Genomic DNA, 9641 nt, shown 5'->3' with positions numbered 1-9641 from the left:
TGCGGAAATCAAATTTGTTATATCCACAACATACTAGCTGTGTTGCTTTCGTGCCATGCCCCAGGTCATCACATCTATTCTTAGCCATGTCCTATTTTCCCATTTTCCTGCCTTTTCCCATTTTTCATCTTCATTCTTTTTAAGAAGGTTTGAAGTCCTAGGGAGAAGTGGGAGAATTGTCCAAAACAAATATAAATCTAGGGTGGAAAGTCTCTGAAGATCCAGACCTGCATGGCTTCTCCACTAAAGCCTTGGGAGTGAACCCCCACCCCAAAAATCTTCCTATAGGAGCTGCTGAATCACAATTTTTAATTGTGTGAGAAGGCAAAAGCAATGGGAGAAACCATGTTGAGCCATATGGTTTGTAAAAACAGGGAGATGCGCGAAGGTTAACAGAATGTTTAGTTTTGCCCACTGATTATATTATGACCTACAAACAAAAAGAGATGCCTGGACAACATTCTCTTTTGAAACTCCTACTGTTAGTGGTTTTGTATTTTGCCAGTTCTCCGACTGTGGTCTTGCAGCTGCTCTATTCTTTCACTTTGGGATAATCCAGAAACCTTCTTCTGTTTTTAAAGCAGGATCTGTTCTATTGCTCATTCATCGTGGATTCTGTTTTTTTTTCTCAATGGCCGAGTTTGATTCCAGGTTTTTATTCATATTTGTTTTTGATTTCTGGACTTGCACCTGGAAGGGAAAAAAAGGTTGCCTTCAGTTTTGTTTCTCTAATAACCTTTACTACCCTTAACATTCCATCTGAATCCCACCACAAGCTTGCTGGCATTCTGCATAGGCTACAGCTGAGATACAATAAAACCTATACTTCTTGCGGTGCCCCTGGTCTTCTTTTGTTATGTGAATCTAACAGTGCTAAACTGTTCCTATGTCTTGCCTCTTCATTCCCAGGTGAATCTAACACCTTGATCATCTAGGACTTATAGTCATCTTTATGGGGGTGAAGTGGGGTGTTTGTTTGTTTGTTTGCTTGCTTGTTTGTTTGTTTGAAAGAGTTGTAGATGCAAACTTCCAGCAGACATGGTTGGTAAATAGAAACATAGAAACATAGAAGTCTGACGGAAGAAAAAGACCTCATGGTCCATCTAGTCTGCCCTTATACTATTTTCTGTATTTTATCTTAGGATGGATATATGTTTATCCCAGGCATGTTTAAATTCAGTTACTGTGCATTTATCTACCACGTCTGCTGGAAGTTTGTTCCAAGGATCTACTACTCTTTCAGTAAAATAATATTTTCTCATGTTGCTTTTGACCTTTCCAACTAACTTCAGATTATGTCCCCTTGTTCTTGTGTTCACTTTCCTATTAAAAACACTTCCATCCTGAACCTTATTTAACCCTTTAACATATTTAAATGTTTTGATCATGTCCCCCTTTCCCTTCTGTCCTCCAGACTATACAGATTGAGTTCATTAAGTCTTTCCTGATACGTTTTATGCTTAAGACCTTCCACCATTCTTGTAGCCCGTCTTTGGACCCGTTCAGTTTTGTCAATATCTTTTTGTAGGTGAGGTCTCCAGAACTGAACACAGTATTCCAAATGTGGTCTCACCAGCACTCTATATAGCGGGATCATAATCTCCCTCTTCCTGCTTGTTATACCTCTAGCTATGCAGCCAAGCATCCTACTTGCTTTCCCTACCCTCTGACTGATCCACAGTAACTGAATTTAAACATGCCTGGGATAAACATATATCCATCCTAAGATAAAATACAGGAAATAGTATAAGGGCAGACTAGATGGACCATGAAGTCTTTTTCTGCCATTAATCTTCTATGGTTCTATGTTGTTTGTTTGTTTGTTTATTTGTTTGTTGATTAGATTTGTATGCCGCCCTTCTCCGAAAACTCGGGGCGGCTCACAGGATACAGTGTAAAACAAAGTGTACAAAACAAATATATTTTTAGTGTTTATTTATTTATTTATTATTTATTTATTAGATTTGTATGCCGCCCCTCTCCGTAGACTTGGGGCGGCTCACAACAACAATAAAACAATTCAAGACAAATCTAATAATTTAAAAACATTTTTAAAAAAACCCGTTATTAAAGCAGACATACACACAAACATACCATACATGAATTTGTATAGGCCCAGGGGAGATGTCTCAATTCCCCCATGCCTGACGGCAGAGGTGGGTTTTAAGGAGTTTATGAAAGGCAAGGAGGGTGGGGGCAGTTCTAACCTCAGGGGGGAGCAGGTTTCAGAGGTTTGGGGCCGCCACAGAGAAGGCTCTTCCCCTGGGACCCGCCAAACGACATTGTTTAGTTGACGGGACCCGGAGAAGGCCAACTCTGTGGGACCTAATCGGTCGCTGGGATTCGTGCGGCAGAAGGCGGTCCCGGATATATTCCCATTACAACAGAGCAACTTTATAGATGCTTAGCTGCCTCGAGGCAAAGGTTTATGCTCAACAAAAGTAAATTTCCCAGAGGATTCACACACACACACACACACACACACACACACTGCAATGGCCTTCTCAAATGGCAGGCATCCAAAAGCATTGTGCCTTGAGCGATGTAGTTTTCTCTTGTCTCCTCTATCTCTTAGATGCTTTGGCAACTTCCCCCATTGTCAAAGGGGAATTATGCATTGAATGGAGAGGTTATCACAGGGCCAGTGGCGCAATGGATAACGCATCTGACTACGGATCAGAAGATTGCAGGTTCGATTCCTGCCTGGCTCGACTTTTCTTTCCCGAATAACAATGTTTGCTTCTAGCCATGGATATATGAATGGCAACCTTTCTTCCTCCGAGCTCCTTTTAAAGTGTGTCCATCTCAGCCGGCTTTCTTTCATGGCCCTTCTGTTTCTTTGGGAAGGAGATTTATTTATTTTATTTATTTATTACTTAGATTTGTATGCCGCCCCTCTCCGAAGACTCGGGGATGCAATTGCCTCAGCCAGACTGAAGCATCATTCAATGGTTGCAAAGCCATAGTTCGAATGAACAATCAGATGGTTTATTTACTGATTTGATTTTTATCTCGCCTGTATTACTTCCTAAATAACTGAAGGCAACTCTCATGAGTTCTTTGTCTATATCCAGGTTGGTGGGATCCATAACCTCAGAGAGCCCCATAGTCCTAGTAGTAATAGTAATGCAGCTTTAGTGAATAGTTTGACAGTGGTGAGGGAATGATTTGTTTAGCAGAGTGATGGTGTTCAGGGGGGGGGGGAACTGTTCTTGTGTCTAATTGTTTTGTTCAGTGTATTTTTAGGACAAATCTCCCTCTCTTTATATATGTGCATGCATATACAGTATGTATGTGTGTACACACACACACGCAAACACATATAGCCACTCCGAGTCTAGGGAGAGAGGCGGCATACAAATCTAACAAATTATTATTATTATTATTATTATTATTATTATTATTATTATTATTATTAATTATATATATATACACGCACACACACAAAAAAACATAAAGAAGGAAGGGAGGGAGGGAGGGAGGGAGGAAGGAAAGAAAGAAAGGAGGGAGGGAGGGAGGAAAGAAAGAAGGGAGGGAGGGAGGAAGGGAGGAAGGAGGGAGGAAGGAGGGAGGAAGGAAGGAGGAAGGAGGAAGGAAGGAGGAAGGAAGGAAGGAGGAAGGAAGGAGGAAAGAAGGAAGGAGGAAGGGAGGAAGGAGGAAGGAAGGGAGGACTGAGGAAGAAAGAAAGAAAGAAGGAAGAAAGAAAGAAAGAAAGAAAGAAGAAGGAAGGAAGGAAGGAGGAAGGAAGGAGGAAGGAAGGAAGAAGGAAGGAAGGAAGGAGGGAGGGAGGGAGGAAGGAGGGAGGGAGGAAGGAAGGAAGGAAGGAAGGAAAGAAGAAAGAAAGAAAGAAAGAAAGAAGGAAGGAAGGAAGAAGGAGGAGGAGGGAGGGAGGGAGGGAGGGAGGAAGGAAGGAGGAAGGAAGGAAGGAGGAAGGAAGGAAGAAAGAAGGAAAGAAAGAAAGAAAGAAGGAAGGAAGGAAGGAGGAGGAGGAGGAAGGAAGGAAGGAGGAAGGAAGGAATGAGGAAGGAAGGAAGAAGGAAGGAAGGAAGGAGGAAGGAAGGAAGGAAGGAAAGAAGAAAGAAAGAAAGAAAGAAAGAAAGAAGGAAGGAAGGAAGGAGGAGGAGGAGGAAGGAAGGGAGGAAGGAAGGAAGGAGGAAGGAAGGAGGAAGGAAGGAAGGAGGAAAGAAGAAGGAAAGAAGGAAAGAAAGAAGGAAGGAAGGAAGGAAGGAAGGAAGGAAAGAAAGAAGGAAGGAAGGAAGGAAAGAAAGAAAGAAAGAAAGAAAGAAAGAAAGAAAGAAAGCTGGAGCTTTATATATAACAGAGCTTCTTAAAAAAATCCTCTGAAATGGAGGTTTCAGAGGCAGAAACAAAAGGAAGATGAAGAGCTCATAACCAATGAACCTGCTGTTAAAATTCACCTATGGGAAGAGCTGATTGGGGGGATTCTGGGAGCCCGATCCACCCACCAATCTGCTTTTTTCTTATTTTCCTCCCCAAAAACTAAGGTGCATCTTATCTTCTGAAAAATACAGTGTGTGTGTAAATACATACATATATACATACATATACTATTGTTTCATTCATCTGAATTCTGTTCACTGCTAAAACAAAAGGCATCATGTAAGAATCGGACATCTGCTCACTTTTATTCAAGCAGACAGGAAAAAATGTTTCAGAGATAATTTAATTTAATTTAATTTAATTTAACTTTATTTATTTGCCAAATGTGTGTATCCGCCCATTTGACCCAAAGTGATTCTGAGTGCTGTACAACAATAGGATAAAAATCCCTTGATATAAAAACAACATATATATAAAAATATAGAACTTTCCATGAAGTAATAAATGGTAAAAATAAAAATAATCACCAAATATATAAATCTCCAGGCAAAAAGAAGATAAATGTGGCCGCCTCAAAAATGGAGTCATCTAAATGTATCCCAGCGGCTGTTCAGGTCCCACAGGGTCGGCCTTCTCCAGGTCCCATCAGCCAGACAATGTCGTCTGGCAGGGCCTAGGGGAAGAGTCTTCTCTGTGGTAGCCCCGGCTCTCTGGAATCAACTCCCCCTGGAGATTTATACTGCCCCCACCCTCCTAGCCCTTCATAAGGCCTTGAAGATACACCTTTGCTTACAGGCCTGCGGTTACTAAATTTTAACATCTAACCCAGCCCATGACTAAATCCGCTACGTATGTTAGGTTGAAATGCGGATGATTGCTTTTTTAAATTAATTTGGATTTTAGAAAAGGATTTTGTTTTTTTTAAGATTGATTTTTCTCCTTAGACTTTTAAATGTTAGATTTCTTGTACAATTTGTATTTGTTTTGTTGTGCGCTGCCCTGAGTCCTTGAGGAGAAAGACGGCACAGAAATCTAATAAATTAAATGAATAAATAAAATAAATAAGTAACTCTCTGGTTTCTGGGAGCCCTGGGCCTGATAACATAACCAGGTCTTGAGAATCTTCTGGAATCTTCTAGAACGTCAAAAGGGATGGAGCTAATCTAATTTTGGGAGAAAGAATGTTCCATAGGGTGGGTGCTATCTTGGAGGTACATCTTGTGGGACCCACAAAGTGCAAACTCCTATATCATGGCACCCACACCTGCCTTCTCCACCAGATCTACTGTAAAGATAGATGAACAGCTGTGTCCAAATTTATTTACTAAAGGAAATACTGACGGTGCCTGAAACTCATCCAAATGCACCATTACCGTATTAATGTAAACACGTTGTTCTTCCCTTTGATTCATGCATGACTGTTTCTGGAATAGATAGTTCTTGAGACTGCCATTCATACTGTTCCTAACTACATCTTCTAATTAAATTGAACGAGCACAGCCTTTTATATTGCAGAGAAGGATCTGGAACTACAATACAATTAGGGGTGGGCTGCTCCAGGGATGGGGGTGGGGACGCCGTTCCAGTAGTGTAAATGGAGCTGCGTGTAGAGCTGACCAGAGGTCGGGCACATGTGCCGAGCATGAGATTTGCTTCCTGCGAATGTGCAGGAAGTGAAATCTTGCACGAGGACATGCGTGATGGCAAGATTTCAGTGATTTTCGCTGATGTTTTGCTTCCGCGCATGCTCTGAAGGAAAAAACCAGCAAAAGTCACCTAAATCTTACGGTTGTGTGCGTTCTCGTGTGAGATTTTGCTTCCTGCACATGCACAGTGTTAGTATGTCTTGGTACGAAACCTTCAACACACATTAAGCAGAGTTGTTGTGGTGTAGGAAATGTAGGTTAGTCAGACTTAGTATCAATGTATATACAACAATATTATTATTTACAAATATACAGAATCAACAATATAATACTCTAATAGTTTACACACCATGCACACAGCAAGAATACAGTTCACGGCAAATATATCTCTAACAATTCAATTCAATTCAATTTATTAGATTTGTATGCTGCCCCTCTCCGTAGACTCGGGGCGGCTCACAACAATAATAACACAATATAAAACAAGTCTAATAATTAAAAGTCATTTAAAAAACACCTTATTAAAAAGAAAACATACACACAAGCATACCATGCATAAACTGTATAGGCCCGGGGGAGATGTCTCAGTTCCCCAATGCCTGGCGGCAGAGGTGGGTTTTAAGAAGTTTACGAAAGACAAGGAGGGTGGGGGCAAATCTAATCTCCAGGGGGAGCTGGTTCCAGAGGGTCGGGGCTGCCACAGAGAAGGCTCTTCCCCTGGGCCCGTCAAACGACACTGTTTAGTCGACAGGACCCGGAGAAGGCCAACTCTGTGGGACCTAATTGGTTGCTGGGATTCGTGTGGCAGAAGGCAGTCTCGGAGATATTTTGGCCCGATGCCATGAAGGGCTTTATCGGTCATGACCAACACTTTGAATTGCGACCGGAAACTGATCGGCAACCAATGCAGACTGCGGCTTATGCCAGAGTTGTTGCAGCTCGATTTTTAGATCTTCATATTTCACTAATTTCTCTAGCTGCTTCTCCTCAATTCTGCTGTCCCCTGGGATTGCAATGTCGATGATCCATACTTTCTTTTTCTCCACAATCAGGATGTCTGGTGTGTTATGCTTCAGAATTCGGTCAGTCTGAAGTCGGAAGTCCCACAGTAGTTTTGCTTGCTCATTTTTGACCACTTTTTCGGGCTTATGATCCCACCAGTTCTTTGCCATTGGTAAATGGTAGTTCCGGCACAAGTTCCAGTGGATCATCTGTGCCACAGCATCATGTCTATGCTTGTAGTCAGTCTGTGCAATCTTTTTGCAGCAGCTGAGTATGTGATTGATTGTTTCATCTGTTTCTTTACAAAGTCTATACTTTGGATCGTCTGTTGTTTTTTCAATTCTGGCTTTGACAGCATTTGTTTTAATGGCCTGTTATTATTATTATTATTATTATTATTATTATTATTATTATTAGTAGTAGTAGTAGTAATAGTAATAGTAATAGTAGTAATAGTATTAGTAGCAATAGGGGTTCATTTTTTTGCTAAGTACCTGTATTCCAATACATTCTTAAGATGATTGGCTTGGTACAGTGTAACACTTGTTTGGCTGTTGTGTTCCATAGTACCTTGTGGAACTTGGGGTACTGCCCTCTTTGCATTAGGACATCTAGGTTAGATGGCGAGATCTCTAGATTGCAGTCCTTAGTTTGTAACTTGCAGGCAGAAGTGGAAAGATTGTCCCAGCCACGTGCTGTAATGCAGCCATGTGTGCAGCCTCCACTTCCACAGCGCCCCCCGAGGAGGAGGGCTGTTTGGACAACTGTTGGTTCAGGAAGATTACGTGCAGTTGAACAAAAACATAACAATTTTGGTCTCTCTGTATCCAACTCCTATAATGTTCTTGCGGATTTAAATAGTAAGGATGTTGTAGATATTAGCAAGGCCCCTCAGGCGGAGAATGAGGGGATGTTCAAAGGAGAAGTTGTTGTAAATGAGGAACATAGTGTCACCAAACCAAGTCCAGTTAGTAGAAATAAAGAGAGGACACATGTTCTTGTGGGTGACTCGATTGTCAGAGGTGTTGATTTGGGACAGAGGAAGGATGTGGTGAAGGTGATGAGGTGTCTTCCAGGAGCCACTGCCCACAGGGACAGGAGGCGGATTACAAACATTGTCAGGGCTGTGAGTAAAGGTAATAAAGTTGATGTGGTGGTGCATCTTGGCACAAACGATCTGTCCCAGAGAAATGTTAATGTAGTAAAAAGAGATTTTCAAAGTCTAAGTGTGGAGCTGGGTAAAATAACTGATTCAGTGACTTTCTCAGAGGTGTTACCGGTTTGTGGCCAGGAGGGTAAAACAAGTTGTATCAGAGAGTTTAATGTTTAAGGCAGTGGTGTAAAGCTGAAGGTTTTGGTTATGTAAGTCATGATGTCAGTAGATGGTCTAATAGGGAGTTGTTTAAGAGGGATGGTTTGCATCCATCATACAGAGGTACCCAGGTGCTCGGTGAGGAATTCAGAGCTTTTTTGGACAGGCATTTAAACTAGGTAAAGGGGACAGAGATGTACCAGATGTGGAGGATTTCTGTCCCCGACCAATGAGGATACATCAGTTTCTGGAAGCTTATGAAAAGGGAGCTGAAAATAAAATAGATGTAGTTGTTGATGATAAGGGGCAAACTAATAATGAAAATAATGTTCTTCGGGTAATGTGCACGAATGCTCGAAGCTTGAGCAACAAGCTCTGTGAGTTAATGGCCATAATATCTAGAGATAATTTGGATCTGGTTGCCATAACTGAGACATGGTTTAAGGATTCCAATGAATGGGAAATATCCATACCAGGATATACACTGTATAGGAAGGATAGAATAGAGAGAAGGGGAGGTGGAGTAGCCATTTATGTTAAAGAAAGTCTAAAAACAATACTAATTCAAAATACATGTAAAGATCTGGAGACCCTCTGGATTTGCATGCAAAATAAAGACGGTTCTGTCATTAGAATTGGGGTGATCTATAGGCCTCCAGGGCAATCTGAGGAACATGACAACAAGATGGTGGATGAGATTACCCTAATGGCAGTAAAGGGAGATATTGTGGTTATGGGTGATTTCAACATGCCTGATGTTGACTGGAATATCCCCAGTGCCCTTACATGCAAAAGTAAGAATATAGTAGAGGCCTTTACAGGAGCAGCTATGGCACAGCTAGTTAAGACACCAACTAGAGGGGAGAATATTCTAGATTTAGTTTTTACAAATGGGAATCGGGTTTCAGAGGTCAAGGTGGGAGAAAATTTAGGTTGCAGCGACCATCTATGTTTGTGGTTTGATGTAAAAACTGATTGTGAGCAATCCTATACTGCAACCAAAGTATTGGATTTCAGAAAAACAAATTTTAATGCAATGGGGGAATATTTAAATAATGAATTAAAGGGGAGGGATAAAATGGCAGGAGCGAGCACCCAGTGGACTGTATTAAAAAAGGCCATCTTAAAAGCCACAAGACTTTATGTAAAGCAAGTAACTAAAGGTAAAAGGAAGAAGAAACCGCTATGGTTTAGCAATGATGTAAGGGCTATAGTCAATGAAAAAAAGGCTGCCTATAGGAGGTATAAAGAGTCTGGAAGTACAGCTGATAGAGAGGTGTATAAAATGAGACAGAAGGAGGCGAAACAGATAATATATGCTGCTAAAGCCTCAAAAGAGG

General features: G+C 41.3%; 1 non-coding gene across 1 annotated transcript; it reads left to right on the top strand.

Annotated features, from left to right (window-relative positions):
* Window positions 1-2638: 2638 nt before the first annotated feature.
* On the top strand, window positions 2639-2711 carry TRNAR-ACG (transfer RNA arginine (anticodon ACG)). Its single transcript has one exon. It is a non-coding gene; the product is annotated as a tRNA-Arg (tRNA).
* Window positions 2712-9641: the final 6930 nt, after the last annotated feature.

Source organism: Erythrolamprus reginae, chromosome 3, assembly GCF_031021105.1.
Source record: "Erythrolamprus reginae isolate rEryReg1 chromosome 3, rEryReg1.hap1, whole genome shotgun sequence".
Lineage (NCBI taxonomy): Eukaryota > Metazoa > Chordata > Lepidosauria > Squamata > Dipsadidae > Erythrolamprus > Erythrolamprus reginae.
This window is presented reverse-complemented; position numbering and strand designations above follow the sequence as displayed.